We start from the raw sequence: 18,741 nt of genomic DNA, 5'->3' as shown, positions 1-18,741 counted from the left end.
TTTAATTGAATATGCTATTCATTCTGTTTGTAGGCCTGAATAATTCGTCCTTGTAAGATTATATCACAAATTGATCCATCCTCGTTTTTTTTTTGTTAATGGACTTTATTCTTTTAGAGCAGTTTCAGGTGCACAGCAGAATTGAGCAGACAATACAGAGTGTTCACACATAGCCCTCATCACCACCACACACATACTCCCCTAGTCTCAACATCCCACATCAATGTGGTATATTTGGTACAATCGATGAACCAACATGGGCACATTATTATCAACCAAAGTCTATAGTTTACATTAGGGTTCACTCTTGATGTTGTACATTCTGTGGGCTTTGACAAATGCATATGACACATAGCCACTATAGTATCACACAGAATAATTTCATTGCCCTAAAAATCCCTTGTGCACCATCTATTCATCCCTCCCTCCCTCCCTCTCCCCAGGATCTTTTTATTATTTCTGTAGCTGTGCCTTTTCCAGATTGTCATTTGGTTAGAATCGTACAGTTTTTAACCTTTTCAGGCTGGCTTTTTTCATTTAGTAATAGGTCTTTAAAGTTACTCCCCAGTCTCTCATGGCTTTATCTTTTTTTCTTTTCTTTTTACTGCACCTATATTTTTAAAATTTACCTATATGTACTATTTATTGTCTCTATGAATGTTTAGAGCTTTAGCTTTTTAAACTTACATAATTATCAAAGGAATAAAGCCAACTACAAAATAAGAATTAATTTAAAAAGATATATACACCTTGCTATTAACACATTATTTATAATTACTAAGATAAGGAAGCATCCTAAGTGCACATCAATATTTGAATAGATAATGAAGATGCAGTATATGTGTATATAATGGAATTAACTCACCTATGAAAAAGAAAGATATTTTGCCATTTGTGGCCCTTCATTCACTTTTTTTCACTTCAAAAGCCAGACATTTTTAACTGGCAGAGACAGTTCTATTACATCAAAAACAACAAAATACCTAGAAATAAACTTAACCAAGGAGGTTACCTATACCCTGAAAACTGAAATGCCACAAAGAAATGGAAATATTTCTTGTGCTCTTGGATTTGAATAATCAACACTATCAAAATGGCCACACTGCCCAAAGCAACCCACAGATCCAATGCAACCCCATCAAAATATTCACAGCATTCCTCACAGAACCAGAACAAACAATTCCAAAATTTGTAAGGAACCACAAAATACCCCAAACTGCCAAAACAATCTTTTGTAGGTCTTTTTTTTTTCTTCTTCCACTTTCTTCTTTTTGTTCTCTTTTCTTATGGATGACTAGAGAAGGTCCTTTAACATTTGTTGTAAAGCTGGTTTGGTGGTGCTGAAATCTTTTAGCTTTCATTTATCTGTGAAGATTTTGATGGAAAGAGTATTCTTGGTTTTAAGTCTTCTTCTTTCATCACTTTAAATATATCATGCCACTCCCTTCTAGCCTGTAGAGTTTGTGCTGAAAAATCAGCTGATGACTTTATGGGAGTTCCCTTGTATGTTTTTTGTTGCTTTTCTACTACTAATTTTAATATTTTCTCCTTATCCTTTATTTTGGTCAATTTGATGACCATGTGCCTTGGTGTGTTCCTCCTGACCCTGTGTTGATCCTGAATATCAACAATTTTCTATGATTCAACATTATACAGTAGAGATTTACATAATAATGAGAATATGACTCTATAGCAAAAATTACAGAAAACAGCCATATCTACACTCATACATCTGCCTATCTGTATATAGAGATGCTTTTATTATTAAACAAAGAGAATTAAAGTCTGGGCTCAACTATAAGCTTCCTGGGGACAGGGCATCTTTATCTGCTGACCACTGCATTCCCAACACCTGGCACAAAGCCCAGTGTGTGGAAGGTGTGCAATTGAATTTTCAATAAATGAAGACACTATGAGATCAGCAAGAAATCCTAAAAGAATGTAAAAGTAGGAAAAATTAAAACAGATATGAATGAATGAGAAAACTGAGAAATTAAGAAAGAAATCTAAGGGCTGGTTCCTTAAAAACAAACAAAACAAGCAGCTGCCTGATGAAACCAAGGGGAAAAGACAAGAGTCATAGCAGATACTGAGCATGGGCTAAGCACAGTCTGAAACATGTTTACACGCACTTTTTTTCATTTACACCTCACAGCTCACTCCAGATATCAAGACAAGCTCAGGATGGATTAACCACAATGTGCAAACTATACATATCATTGCAATGAACAGACCTTACTTAGGTGCTTGAACAAAACTGAGTATCTGAACAAACGAAATGCCAAAAAGAAACAGAAAAACACACTTATTGAACATCTGGAGAAATTTAAACACTGAATATTTGATATCAAGAAACAAATTAACACATTTCAGTGTGAGCAAGGTCTTTTTCTTAGACTCTTTAAAAATCTTACCTTTTAGCTGTACACATTTCTAAATGAAATAAGATTTGAAGCAAAAGTCCAACAAATGGAACTGATTAAATAAGCTATAAAATAGTTAATCAGCTGAATTTTTATTTTATTTAGTTTTTAAATGGAGGTACTGAGGATTGAACCCAGGACCTTGTGCATGCTAAGCATGTGCTCTACCATTGAGCTATTACCACCCCAACTGAATTTTTAAATATCACGTAGTGGAAAATTCTTTAGCAACATGCTGTAAAATACTCAAATATATGTAAAGATGAAAAACTTCAAAACAGTATAATGTTAATTTGCTTAGAAATATGATATATACTAAATTAGCATTTAAAATAAATGTATATAGTGAGAAAGCAAGAGTGAGAATACATACATTCAAAAATTAAGAATTAAACCAAAAAATATGGATTTGATGGTTGGCATTACAGGTGATTTTTACTTGCTTTCCACGGTTCCGAATTTTTCAGATTCCACCTAATTAGATGTACTATGATCAAGAAAATAAAGTGAAATTCAAACTTTTAAAGGCCCCAGGTAGCCCCTTCCTCACTCCCTCTGCCATTACCCTAACTCTACACCCTCATTATTTTGTGCCTGAATTGTGTTAACATAGTTCAACCTGATTTCTCATTTCTCTCTGTGCCCCCGAAGCCGGAGGTGCTTTCTAAAGGAAATAATCACATCCCGAGTCTCAGTGGTCTCTTAGGCCACTGAAGAAATATAAAATTTAAAAAAAAAAAGATTCCTGTCGTCAAAAATATATATAACTTATAGAGGACATAGGTTAGAATTCAGCCGAGTCTGTAACGGAGAAGTGCTAACATTTCAGTATGGAACATCAGGCAACATGGAAAAATGTGGAGAAGAAAATATATTTATTTTTATCAATGGAAATAATCAATGAGCAATTTACAGTAGGAACAGAGAACAGTTTTATTTGAGCCAATCTCAGGATTGTGGCTTGGGAGACAAAGAATCGAGAAGCACTTGGTTTATGTTCTGGTGAAGCACAAAATGGGGAAGACTTATACATGCAAAAACTGCAAAATTACATATGTTGTTTGTCAAGAATTAGAATTGGAGCTGGCAAGAAGTAAAGGTGTTTGTTAAGCAAAGAATGGTCCAAAGTGGTTGCATAGTTACAAGGGGAGACCCTGAGACCATGAGGTTACAGCTAGCAACTATTAGCAGATATTGTTTTGAGAATGACTGGTGGTGTCCTCGAGTATGATTCAGTGCAGAAAACTCAAGTTTTCAGTGATATAGGAACACATCTATAGTGACACTGATGAAAGAAGTTGAAGACAACACAAATGGGTGGAAAGGTATACCATGTTCTGGGATTGGAAGAATTAGTATTGTTAAGTACTACCCAAGACGGTCTACAGATTCAATGTAATCCCTATCAAAATACCAAGGGCATTTTTCACAGACCTAGAACAAATGATTTAAATTTGTGTGGAAACACTAAAGAATCCAAATAGACAAAACAATCTTAAGAAAGAGGAACAGAACTAAGGGAAAAATGCTCCCTGACTTCAGAGTATAGTACAAAGCTACAATAATTAAAACAGTATGGTACTGATCCATTTTGATTCTTGAATGCATTCTTTTCTTTCATAGTTAAAGCAGATGTACAATTCATGTTTGAAACCCTCAAAATAGTCTGTTGTAGCTAGCATAAACTTTAAGCCAAATCATGTATAAGCCAGAATGACTTATCCATATTTCAGCATGTGAAAATTTCTTCCATCATCTGCCATTCTGTAGTCCAAAAATATAAGGTTAATATTTTGGTATGTTTTTCTCTAGTATGTGTATATGTTGCACATGCATGAATTATTCCATTGACACCATGATGCATACAGTTTTCGTAATTTTTGTCCATTCTTACATACTCTGCTCTATAGTTGGATAATGTATTTATGTTTACACTATGTCTTTTTTCTGGCTTCCTATTGTCCTAAAATTTTGTCAACATTCTCTCCCTGACTCCTGCAATACATTTTGAAAGCTGTAGACAGTATTACTATTAATTTGTTGGCTGATCTTAATTATTAACATATTTTCTTAATGTATCTAGTTTTAAAACATGCCATAAATTTACTCAATATATTTACCTTCCCAAATAAGATAAAACTTTTAGAACATTCTAACTACTAATTAACTACTTTTTTCTTTCTTCTGTTTTTCCAGACTTTTACTACTATCATTCTTCTTTTAAAAATTACTGATATTTTATAATCTTTAAATAATAACAACATTTATCAATATATTTAATCACTCTGCCACCACTTTTGCATCCCATTTTTCCTTTCTCATTTGGTTGTTTTCTCACTGAGGCTTGGTGGGCATTAAGTTCTGAGTCTGGAAATGACTGCAAAATATTTTCTTTCTTATTTTTGAATGAACAGTCTGCTGGATATAGAATTGTAGATTGATACATTTTCATCAATATTTTGAGGATACTTTTTTTCTTCTGCCAGCTCTTATCACTGATACATCTGTTTTCAATCTGTCATTCTTTTGTAGATAATCTTTTATTTTTGTTGACTTTTGTAATTTTCTCATCCTTATTCATCTTTGGCTTTGCTTTAATATATGTAGTATGACTTTGTTTGTTTGTTTGTTTATTATCTTTCTCTGCACATAGAACTTTTATTTTAAAGACTGATGTCTACCTTAATGTTTTAAGAATTCTTGACAATTACCTTTTCATATATAGATCAGTTTCTCCTCTTTTCCTGAAATTCCTCTTAGATGGGTATTGGAGCCACTTAGTCCAACACTCTATGTCTCCTAACTTGTCTTTTATATTTTTAAAATCTACCCCACTCCTTTTGCTATAACCTTCATGCATTCCTCAACGATGTCTTCCAGTTCATTAACTGTCTCTATGACTCTCTCCAACCTGGTGTTTATATTTTCAATGCAACTATCTTAAAATCATAATAATTTTTTCTTAAGATTTATAATATGTTGTTTACCATATCTGTGTTTCTTTTAAAATAATTTTTGTTCTTATTTTGAATATTATCTTTCCTTTATCTCTTTGATGTTTATTAAAATATATTAAAATTCTGTTTGGATTTTCTAGCTTTTGTTTCATCTTTCACTTGTTAATAGCTGTACACTTTATTTCTATTCATTAGTTTTCTTTAAGGATTTTGAATGTTGATTTAAAACAGGTGTCAGAAGATGTCAGAAGTTTACAGCCTGTAGGCTTTTTGTAAGTAAAGTTCAATTGGAACATAGCCTTATACATCCAATCATTTATGAATTATGTATGACTGCTTTTGTGTTACAACTGAAGAGTTGAGGAGTTCTGACAGAAACTGTCTGTCAATCTGATTGTCCCTTGCTCTCTCCCATCCCCTGACCCCATGCATCTGCACTCTCTTAATTTTTTCAATTATTTTGACTTAGCCTGCCTGGGAGTCCTGCCATGTGGACATGTTAGGTTATTGCAGATTCGGACATCAAGGTAGTGAATGACTTGGCTCAGGTTATGTCTAGAAAGCTGTATCTGTCTGCTGTTGCTGCCCTAGACACACAGCTGTGTATGGACCATAGCTCTTTTCACCCTCTTTTCATGAGTCTGGAGCCCGGTCACAGCTCTGGATTTCCAGTGGTGAGACCAGTTTCATTCCCTGCTGTGTGACCTCTTTCCCCACCAGTTTCCATGTAAGCCAAGATCTTTACCTTCTCCTCCATGTGTACACTCCAGTGACCTCTCACCTCCGCAGTATTTATTAACTTGGGCTTCTCTACAATTTCTGGTCCAAAGTGATATTAACATTTTTTGTAAAGCACATTGTGTTGGTTTGGTTTTCTCTTTTATGTTCCCATTCATCGCAATGTGTTTTCAGCAGAAGAAAGGCTCAGCCTATGAATTCATCATTCCATTTGACTGGACATCTGTATTCACTTTTATACATGTTTTCCCACTGAAAGTTACACCATAAGCATTTCCTATGTCATTTACTATAATTCAAGAACCCTTTAAGATGGTTTCATAATAATCCATCTTATGATTGTGCTGTAGTTTAGTAAGTCATTAGATTCTTGCAAGTAATTATACTCCAATTTTCCCTGCTCTTAAGAAATATTGTGTTGAACATCCTTATTGATAGCCTTTTTTTAAATTACATTTCTGATTATTTCCTTAATATAGATTATTAGAATTATAATTACTGGGTCAGAGTTAATGGACAGTTTTTAAGATTCTTGATACTTTTATTACCAAAATGCTTTCTAGAAAGGCAAGTTATGAATTTAAAGGGTGATTTGTCTCCTAAAATAGAACTGAATAATAAAAATTTATGATATTTAGATCAGTAAGGAATCATAGATATTATACTCTAATAACTATCATTCAACAATTGTTTTATTAAATTAATAGAAAATAAAAAATAAAAACTAGACCCTCCCTTCATAGTTCATAGACTAGTAGAGAACTGATAGATATCTGAGTAACCACTACCGAGTATAAAGGGTTTTTTTTTAGTTATATAAAAGAAACAATAGAAACACAAGAGAGAAGTGATTAAATATACTTGTACAATTATATTTAAATTGGATTTTGAAAAGTAACCAATAAAATGACAAGAAATGGATGGTAAAATCTGATATAGCTAGAATATAAGGTGCTCAGAGACAAAGAATCAGAATATGGCAAGCCATCTTTGCAAAAGGGTCTTAAGGGTCTGCTGAAGAGTTTGGGCACCATTCTGTAGTCACTGCTTAGCCATGGAAATGCATTTATGCCAGTGTGAATGAAAATACAGCAATGTGAGTGAAAATACTGCAACCATATCAGTAAACCAAGTCATCAGCAGCTGCCGTCACTCCCCAGTGGGGACAGGCCTGCAGCCCAGACTCTGCAGCCACTCACAGTTGTGCACTCTGAGTGGACTCAGAATAAGAAAGGACAGGATACTGGCCCTAGATAGCTAGGTGCTTGTCATAGGAATGAATTCAGTGAGCCCAAATGTTTGCTTCCTCCCATACATAAAAAAACACTAAATTCTTTAACTTGAAATGCCTGGTTTTCTTTAGATAACAAGTAATCTTTTATAGTTCCAACTACCTGGTCTTTGTTGTAAAGCTCCTATATATCCTAGCTCCTCCCCTACCTCTTTGGAGCAGTCCCTCAGAATGATCTGAGAGGCTGTCATCCCAGCTTGAGTCCTCCCACCAAATAAAACATAACTCTTAACTTCTAGGCTGTGTGTTTATTTCAGTCAACACCAGGATGCAGTGCACTCAGATAGGTGTTTTTGAAAGGCCATCATGAAGCACTTGTGAATGATGGTTTAGAGGGGAGACTTGAAGCTGGAGAACTAGCTAGTCAGATATGCTGCAAGCTAAGGACCTTGTGTTAGGATGAAGAAGAGAAAGGGATCTGGGAGTCCTTGGAGATGCATTGGAGTAAGATTTTAACCAAACAGATATGCAGGGTAAGGAATTGTCTTGTTATTTCACACTATGGAAAAACAGGCTTTTTCCCAAGCACCATATATCAGGGACTACTGGGCACCCAAGTCAGGCACTGGATCCCATGATAAAAAGTCAAATCCTGGGTGGGGTGGGAAAGTACTGGTTACACCTGACCTACATCACAGCTCTGTATGTCTGGCTAAAAGAAAATAGAGTATCAGGGGGTCAAGATGGCAGAGTCGTAGGACCATGAGTTGACCTCTTCTCACGACTACAACAAAACCACAACTGACTGCTAAACAACCATTGAAAATAAGACTGGAACCTAGCAAAAAAGATCTTCTTCAACAGGAAATATAAAGAAATTTCCACAGAGTGACCCACAAGCTGAAGAATAATTGTGACAGAGGCCCTCCCACAGGACTGAGAGCTTTGAGCCCCATGTCAGGCTCCCCAGCCCAGGGCTCCAGCAGTGGGAGAAGGAGACCCAAGAACATCTGTTTTGAAGGCCAGGGGGCTTACCTCCAGGAGCCCCACATGACTAGGGGAAACAGACTTCATTCTCTTGGGACACATACAGAATCTCACATGTGCCAGGTCCAAGGGCAGAGGCAGTGATATCATAGGAACTTGGGCCAGACCTGCCTACTGGTTTTAAAATGTCTCCTGGGGAGTTAGGGGATGGCTGTGCTTCACCCTGGAGACATAAAAACTTATGACTGACATTCCAGGAATGTTCATGTAAATAAGATTCCCTGGAGGCTGATGGGATCATTAGCACCAAGACCCAGCCCCACCCAATAGCCTGTAGGCTTAAGGGCAGGGAAGCCTCAGGCCAAACAACATATAAGGTGGGAACACAGAAAGAGAATAATTGATCCAAGAATTTTTATAGAAGAAAAAAAGACCCTGAATAGTCAGAAAAATTTCGAGAAAGAACAAAGCTGGATGAATCATACTTCCTCACTTCAAACTTTATTACAAAGCTACAGGAGGCAAAATAATATGATAATGGCATAAAAACAGACACACAGATCAGTGGAACAGAATTGAGAGGCCAGAAATAAACCCATGAATTAATTAATTTATGACAAAGGAGCCAAGAATATACAATGGAGAAAATGCATTCTCTTCAATAAATGGGGTCTGGAAAACAGAAGAGCCACATGCAAAAGAATGAAGCTATACCACTAGCTTACACCACCCACAAAAACTAACTCAAAGTGGATTAAAGAGTTGAATGTAGATGTAAAACTTACAGAAGAAAACATACGTGCTAAGCTCCTTGATATTGATCTTAATACTGAGTTTTAAAATTTGACACCACAAGCAAAGGCAACAAAAGCAAAAGTGAAAAAAAAAATGGGACTCCATCAAACTAAAAAACTTTTGCACAGCAAAGGAAACCATCAACAAAATGGAATGGCAACCTATGGAATGGGAGGAAATATTTGTAAACTCATGTATGACTAGTAGTTAGTATTGAAAATATATAAAGATCTTCTACAGTTCAATAGCCAAAGAAGGGAAGAAAGAAAAAGACAAAAGAAAAAGAAAACACAATCTGATTAAAAATGTGCAGACGATCTGTTTAGGCATTTTTTCAAAGAAGACATACAGAGAGTCAACAGACACATGAAAGAATCTTCAAGGTGTCTGATCATCTAGGAAATGCAAATCAAAGCCACAATGAGATTTCACCTCACACCTATTGGAACAGCTATTATCAAAAAGACAAGAAATGACAAGTGCTATCAGGGATGTGGTAAAAAGGGAACCCTCCTGCACTGTTGGTGGAAATGTAAATTGATCCAGCCACTATGGAATACACTATGGAGGTTCCTCAAAAAATAAAAATAGAACTACTATATGATCCAGCAATCCCCCCTAGGTATTTATCCAAAGAAAGCAAAAACACTAACTGAAAAACCTATCTGCACTCCCATGCTTACTGCAGCATTATTTACTACAGCCAAAACATGGAAGTAATCTTAAATTTCCATCAATAGATGAACAGATAAAGAAAATGTGATATATACATATGATACAAATATTCCACATGTATGAAAACGTGATGCATATATATAATAAATATCCAATTGAATATATATGGGATATTTTTCAGACATAAAAGGAAAGATATCTTGCCATTTGCAACAACACAGATGGACTTTGAGAATCTTATGTTAATTGAAATAAATCAGACAGAGAAAGACAGATATCATATGATCTCACATTGTGGAACCAAAAAAGAAACCCCAAGCAAACAAAAAACCCCCAAAACTGTCAAAACACCAAAACCTAACTCCTAGTTACAAAGAACAGATTAGTAATTGACAGAGGGGGGGGCTGGGAGCTGTCTCAGGCTCTATGGTTTTTCTCTCTAATTGTAAGTTAGTAAGTTTTGCAGTTGAAGTGGACCTGGAAGCCACATATGGCAGAAAGCTCCCTCCAGCACCTAAGGCTGTGATGCCTTCTGCCCTGACCTGGGGGCTGGAGCGAATCCTAGAACAGCTCCCTTACCTGGTGCTGAGTGTAGGTGTGGTGCTGGTGACACCTGGGAATCAAGAGACTGACAAGCAGATGGCCAGCACCATCTCTGAGCAGGTCAGCACCACCTGTGGTTTCCACAGCACTGCAGGGACATATCCTTCAAGCTCCTGTCAGTGATCTTTGGAGAACACATGTTGCTGGTGACCAAGTCAGGACAGAGTGTGTTGGAATTGAAGCCAGGATCCCACTGCCATCTGCCTTTGCTGGTAGGGGAGAGGCCAAGGTGGAGGGGTCTTGAGCCTCTGTGATGAGGAAGACACAGACCTCCACCACCTCTCTCTCAGCTTGCCTCTAGGACTGAGGCTGTGGGCTCACCCACTTCCCTACTCCTACCTGGACCAGCAGAGGTATGCCTACTTTGCACTATGTTAGGGAGAGTGAGGGCGAGTGCATCTCCCTCTCCCCACCATCCTATCTAATGTACTTGAATTGGATGGTCCCAGGACAAAAGAAAGAAAAGAAAAGAAATATTAAAAAGATAAAAGGATCTGACTGCATTGATAGTGAACTTTTCATACTCAAAGAAATGTCCCCCAAATGTCAATTCTCCCTTCTTAGTGAGATAAGTTACTTTATTTATGTAACTGAAAGTATCTCATTTTTAGCGTAATTTTAATATTCTCCTTTAAGCATCCAGGTATCCGACTACTGTCCCTTATTACAGCGTATATTCTAATTTTCAAAGGGAAGTGAGGCTCCTGCTCCGGGTTAAGACACATGTGACATTGCTTGCATGGGCTCTAATGTTCTGGCTAAAGGATGCTCAACCCCAGCCTTGGGAAGTGGGAGGTAATAGATTCAGAGTTTCATAGATGATAGTGTGGAATTCACCCTCAGAAGCATAAGGAAAGTAGGTTGTCTTACCATCTCAAGATCACCTGATAGGGGAACAGAGTGCCTAGAGGTAGAACTGAGTTCAAACCCCAACTTCAGGCTGAGTCACCATGTCAAACACAGGATGCCATCATTTTACAAGAGCCAAAGGCAACAGGAGCACTTCCTGTGCCATGACTCTTGTGTGATGCTTCAGACCATGTTCCTCATTGCTCTCGAGGGTTTTGTGACTACCTGAGGTGTCACTTCCTTTGTTGTGAAAAGGGACCAGGGTGGGGATTCTGCATAACTCAAACCCCAGCATGTGGGGACAGACTCAAGGAGACCACCATTGTGGCCCTTTGTTTTATTGTTGATACTGAGAAACCCAAGTTGACCTGGGAGCACAAACAGGCCCATGGAGTTTCCCCTCTGTAGTTGACCCAGCCTTGGTCTATGTCTCTGCTAGAGTAACATTCCTCCCTGAGTTTGTAGCTGCCCTTCTAATCACTCCCTGACCCCAAGATCTTTGTACCCCCTGAGCACTGGGCATTTGTACTCTGGTGTCATGGGACCTTGTTTAAAGTCTTCTTCAAAACAGTCTCTTTCCAATTTCTCTTCTAAATGCACTCCTGTTTTCATCCCTATTTCACTGGAAGTCATCACCTCTGATGCAGATGCTTCACTAGGACTTCTTATCTTCATCCTGACTCTTCACTTTCCTCAACCCACAAACCCCTTTATGTCCCATGGTCTCTGCCTGCAGGACTCAAGAGGAACCAGTTTCACTGCTCCACCTGCACTTCCATCTCTCCCCTATTCCAGTCACCACCATCATCAGCCTCAAATCACTGTCATGCTGTCCTACCCTTTTTATCTTTTTTCCAAAGTGGTAGCTAATAACTGTTCAAATTGAAATCAAAGTTTTGTGGTGTCAGCTCCTTCAATCTTCTGACCTCTGGTAGCCTTACACTCACTTCTCCCATTCTTTCACTGCATTCTGGAGACTCTGGATTTGACTGGTCCTCACACACACTGTGATCATGACAACTCCTTCAGAGCTGTCACCTGTACTGTCCCCACAACCTACAGAGCTTCTCTCCAGGTGTCCTTCATGCTCAGGTGTCCCTTCCTAGAAAAGGTCTTTCAGGACCACTTCTGCCAAGACCAGTCCAGATTGCACTGCTTCCACTTTCCCTCTTTATATTTACATGTATCACCTCTGAAATGCCACATCTTCTGTTTATTTTGAAATGTGTTTGGAATCATCCTTTCCTCCCCAACAGGAAGACAGGACTTTCTTTTTAGTTTTAATTAATCTTCTCCAACCCAAGCACAATTTTTCTTTAGGAAATGCCATATATCTTATGATGATGCTCCGTCATTTATTCATGTGATTCTCTCCAGTTACCAAAGTGTTATGAGCTCCTTCCCTTCTACCATAATAAAAACCACTTTGTGCCCATTGTGCAATGACTGCACATCATTTGTGAATAATGATACTTATTATGGACCTAAGACTTAATTATGTATGAAAAGAAAACTGCGTGCCAGATGGCAAGGGAGAGATAAGGGCAGGTATGTGGAGGTTCCCACAAATTGTCCAGGTGGATTTCTTCTTGGTCAGAAAACTCATACTACAGCATTATTGCAGGAAAAAGAAACAATTTCTATGAAATTTATCAAATTTATTTTGAAATATATCTATTGTTATAGCACAATATAAATATTAAATAAAAATTTTTATAAGGATAAACTATTACCATCTGAAAAGATAGTCTTTTTTTTTTTAATACAAAACTCAGGCATAAACATTTGTTTAACTTCAACTTTTGACTTTTAAGAAATTAACTTTAGAAAAAATGCTATGGCCAACTAAAGTCTATATTGATAAACTACATATATTATCAAATTATAATGCAATATTTGTACAGAGAAAACTATATATACAGTTCTCTTATACAATTGATGTATAATAATTACCAAAACTGTCTTGAGAAATATGGTTTAATGAAGGTTGAAACTGAGTAAAAGATCAGTCTCTTAAATACATTTCTTTCACTGCTAATTAGAGACAATCCAAGCATTCTGTGAATATTGAGAAAGTCCCACATTACTTGGTGTTTTCTGGGAATTCCAGTACATTTTAGATGAAGCTGACCATGAAAAAGTTCACTGCTGTGCTCACGGGTACAGCTGGAGGAACTCTGGTCCAAAGGAGGGATTTCCCCTCCATCCACTGGCCTCAGTGCAGCTCAGGTGGAGATCTGACTTACTGAGTGAATGCAGCCTGGCAGCTTGGGAGGCCTGAGTTGGAGGAGAGGGAACAGCACAGCTTTAATAAGAGGGCCCACTCCTGGGAAACAGACCAGCAGGGCTTGGTACCTGGTCTCCTGGCTGGTTTATAAAAGCCCCTTGTGATGTGCTGATTCTCATGACCTCTTCCAGGAACTTGAACACTTTTAGCATCTCTGCCATCTCTTCCTGTATAGACTGCAGGAATGTCTCTTTCTTCTGTTCTTGAAGCAGAGAATTGATTTCCTTCCTCAAACTCAGGTTGATGTTCATCACTGTTCTGAAAGTGTCAGCGAGGCTGGGTATGTTTATTGGCTCCTTCTCTAGCTTGGCATTCTCTACAGATGTCTCCATCCTGGCACACTCTTTTTTAGCAGCACGAAGCTTGTTAATGAGGTGGCATTTCTCCTCAATCTGTGCAGCCAGTGTTTCTGCCAGCTGCTTTTCATGTCTTCCTTTCTGGTGACTTTTACGGCGACCTTTATGGTGACTTCTAACAGACTGAACAAGTCTGAAAGTAAATAAGACACCAAGCAATGAGCTGAGGACAGGCAGACTCAACACTGTTTCCCACTGAAGGCTCTGGAAAGTGAACTGAGAACACAGACCAATGGGCAGCAGCAACACCAGGTCTGCACTCAGCTCCCTCAGGATCAGACTAAAGCCAAGCTCCACAGAGGACAGCAGCCCCTCCATGGCACTGACATACTCAGGGCTCTGCCCAATTACCGTGGATCCACCAATGACAGCAAGCCCCAGGGGACACCCCAACATTCCACTTGGAACCCAACCAGCAACTGACATCCTGGACTGGTCAGTTACCCAGTGTGTAGGGGAGGGGCTGTGTCAGAGGGGAGGGTTGTAACTAAAATGTGATTCTCTCTATTACTGGCTACTGGTAATTTTTCTTAACTCTTTATGTGTTTATATGTATATAAAATTAAAATGTAGTGAAATGTGTGAATGTTAAGTTTATGGCTTCATAAATCTTTAACTTAACCCTCAACAATATCTGAAACTCAGTGTATGAACCATATGTTTTTTATCATATCCATTAACACAGAAAATACCTCTCTGTCACATTCCTATTGAAACACAAACACTCTCACAATATGTATCCATCAGTTGGATGGTGGCTGAACTTGATAAAAATGAAATAAATCACAATATACACATTGATGTCTGTCTCTTTGGATCTAGGTAATGTTTTTCAGAATTACTTGTTTTTATTTGAATATTCCATTCATTCTGTTTGTAGGGCTAAAAAATTGTCCTTGTAAGAATATATCACAAAATATTTATCCATTCTCTTAATAATAGATATTTGGGTTAGTTCAAGTGTGGGTTATGAATAAATATTTTTTAATAATTATACATGTGTCTATTTTTAAATATTTGTTTTCATTTACTCTGTGTGATGGATACCTGGGAGTAGCTATATTAGGTAGATATGTGTTAAATGCTCCTTTATTTTGCAAGATTTCTTGAGGTATAATTTACTTGCCAGAAGTTCAAGCATTTAAATACACAATCCTTTGGTTCTTGTGTGTGCAAATGTGCTGAACTGTGTCTCCCTCACAATCCCATTTTAGGAAAATTCTATCACAGAAAAATAAAGATTTCTCAATCTTCACTTTTTTTTATTGGCTTCATTTGACACAGTCAATCTCTCTCTTTCTTTGAAATGCTTCCATCATGTGGATTCCAGTTCAATACATTCTACCATTTTTATAATTGTTTTTGTGGCTGTTTTCTGTATTTTTAGAACTCACTGGCCTTTCATTCTGTGACTCTACTGATGGTTTCTACTTTTCTTTAAATCCTTTAGGATTAGTTTTGACCCAGGAAGTAGTTCTTGGACCAGTTTTCTTTCTCAGCAACTCATCTCCTTGCTGACCTCATCCAGACTTGTGGCATCCATGACATCTAGACTGTCATGACTTGAAATTAATTTCTTCATTCCAAACATTTCCATACAGTCCAGATTTATTCTATCCAAGCTGTCACCACAATATCTCCATGTGAACACCTATCATGCCAAAAACAGATTAAACTTCTCCCATGAACCTGCTCTCCCTCAGTCTCCCCTTCTTTTTGTGACAGTAACTCCATCCTGACAGGTGCTGAAGCCCCAGTTTCATGGTCTTTCTTGACTTCTCCCCTATCTCCACCTCATCTCCTCACCATCACTGAACTCCATCCCCAGTTTCAGAATATGTCCCTCATTCATCTCCTTCATTCTACCTGCTCAGAGTTACCACCACCACTTGACAGGATGGCTGTGGTTGCCACTAACCATGCTCCTTCCCCTGCCCTCACTCCTTCAGGCTGTTTACCACCCAGCACCAGGGGATCCAGTCAGGTCACTGCTCAACTCATTCTGCCCATAGCTTTCCACTCCTCAGAGATCAAGCCAAAATGCACACAGCACCCATGAGTCCTACGTCATCTGTTAAGTGGTTACCTCTCTGATCTAACTCTACAGCCTGGCCGGGCCTCACTCTGCTCCAGCCCTACAGGCCTCCTTGCTGCTCCACATCCCTATCTCATTCCCTTCAAGATTTTATTACCATTTCCTATGTAAAGTACAGTCTTTTGTGAATTGTTTAATTCTTAACTGAATTGGAAGTTCCATGATTTTTTTTAACCAATTTGTTATTGCTGTACCCCAAGTATAATTCTCATTACATAACAGATGCAGTATAAATGCAAATGAAAGAATGACTGAATTGTATGAGAATTAAAAAATATATTTCATTTTATTTAAATAAATCTATGACTTTTTCCAAATCTGCTTGTGGACATATATGCCAGTACAGTTCAGTCACTCTTTAGTCGGCTGATATAAAACTAATTTCTTCATTTTTCTTCAGAAGTAACCTTCTGCTTTGGAAGATTTAATAGAAAACAGTAGAGGAAAAGCTAAAAACAAACAAACAAACAAACAAAGCAAAACTAAACAAAAACCTTAATAAAGTCTTTAATGTGGCTACCAGTGGTGCAACTTGAACTGATTGAAGCTTGAGAATGGGTAGCTCCTAGGAGGGGTCATCATCTGCCACTGTGTCTCCCCTCTGAGTGTGAGGAAGGTCGCATGTCCATGGATGCGTGTGTGACCAGTCCGGGAGGTTGCAGGTCTGGAAGGCTTGTCAGTTCCTGTTTCTGCTCCCTCCAGACCTAGCCTTGTGCAGATTAAAAATCAGGTTCAGTCCTTGGGAGTTTTCTGGGAGTGTCTATCTTTCCCTGGGACACAACTGGGAGAATAAAGCCACCTGGCTCTCCTGTGGAAGGTAGAAGTGAGATGTGGGGGTCACCGAAGAACATTTTCATGCATACACAAAATTCAGATTATGAAGGAAGAGTCATATAAGGAACTGAGCAAGTTATTCATTATACAGTGTGCCACAGATCATATTTCTGGCATTTGGGGCAGGATCCAAGTCTAGCTTGGGTCTCAAATGTTTGTACTTCTTCCCGGGATTTGGTTCTGTTCTCTCAGCTGTACATTTGGTTCTTTCTGGCTGTGTCCTGGTGATGGTCCTCAGTCAGGACTTTTTTTTTTTTGTATCCAGAGGCAAAAGCCAAGGCACTGAAAATTATGGATTGTGTCAACATTTTTTCCAACAGCTCCATAGTGTAATGGAATAAAAGCAAAAATAAGCAACTGGGACCTAATTAAGTTTAAAAGCTTCTGTAGAGCAAAGGATTCCATAAACAAAATAAAAAGACAATCTACAGAATGGGAAAAAACATTTGCAAATGATGAGACTGACAAGGGATTAAGTTCCAAAATATACAAATAGCTCATACAATTTAATATAAAAGAAAACAACCAACCCAATCAAAAAATGGGCAGAATACTTAAAGAGACATTTCTCTAAGACAGACAGATGGCCAACAGGCACATGAAAAGATGCTCAACATTACTAGTGATCAGAAATGCAAATAAAAACTACATGAGGTATCACCTCACATCAGGAAGAATGGCCATCCTTAAAAAGTCCACAAAGAATAAATGCTGGGGAGAGTATAGAGAAAAAGGGACCCTCCTACACTGTTGGGGGTAATGTAAACTGGTGCAGCCAATATGGAGAATAGTATGGAAGGTCCCCCAAAAACTAAAAACAGAGTTACCATATGATTGAGTAATTCTACTCTTGGGCATATATCTAGGTAAAACCATAACATGAATAGATACATGCATCCCAGTGTTCTTAGCAGCAGTGTTTCCATAACCAAGATATGGAAGCAAGATAAATGTCCATGAGCAGATGACTGGATAAAGAAGATGTGATACAATGAATATGTATACAATGAAATATTACTCAGCCATTAAAACAATATTATACCATTTTAAGCAACATGAATGGACATAGAGATTATTATATTAAGTGAATTACATATGACAGAGAAAGACAAATGTCATATGATATCACACATATGTGATATCAAAAAATAATGACAAAAATGAACCTTTTTACAAACTAGAATTTAACTCACAAACATAGAAAACAAAGTATGCTTACCAAAGGAGAAAGTGTATGGGGGGGTGCGATTAACCAGGAGTTTGGGATTAACATATATACTATACATAAAACATACCACTCAGCCATAAAAACCGACAACATAACTCCATTTGCAGCAACATGGATGCTCCTGGAGAATGTCATTCTAAGTGAAGTAAGCCAGAAAGAGAAAGAAAAAGACCATATGAGATCGCTCATATGTGGAATCTAAAAAAAAAAACAAACAAAGCATAAATACAGAACAGAAACAGACTCATAGACATAGAACACAGACTTGTGGTTGCCAAGGGGCAAGGGGTGGGAAGGGACAGACTGGGATTTCAAAATTTGTAGATACAACAGGCATATGCAGAATAGATAAACAAGATTATACTGTATGGCACAGGGAAATATATACAAGATCTTGTGGTAGCTCATAGCAAAAGAAAAAAAAGGGGACAATGAATATATATATGTTCATGTATAACTGAAAAATTGTGCTCTACACTGGAATTTGACACAACATTGTAAAATGACTATAATCCAATTTTAAAAAATACTAAAAAAAAAAAAAAAAAAGAAGTACTTCCTTAAGTACTTGCCTTCTGTCACTATAAGAGCTCACATTGTATATTTTCTGCTCTAGCCCTAGAATCAGCCATTTCTGCAAGGAGCCTGGTTCTTTTATCTGGAAAAATGGTATTTGAAACCAA

General features: G+C 37.7%; 1 pseudogene; it reads left to right on the top strand.

Annotated features, from left to right (window-relative positions):
- LOC116667318 overlaps positions 1 to 18,741 on the top strand; it is a 434,058-nt pseudogene that overhangs the window by 261,304 nt on the left and 154,013 nt on the right.

This window comes from Camelus ferus, chromosome 11 (assembly GCF_009834535.1).
Source record: "Camelus ferus isolate YT-003-E chromosome 11, BCGSAC_Cfer_1.0, whole genome shotgun sequence".
In the NCBI taxonomy this organism is placed as follows: Eukaryota; Metazoa; Chordata; class Mammalia; order Artiodactyla; family Camelidae; genus Camelus; species Camelus ferus.
Note: the sequence above shows the minus strand (reverse complement) of the source record. Positions and strands in the feature narration are given on the sequence as shown.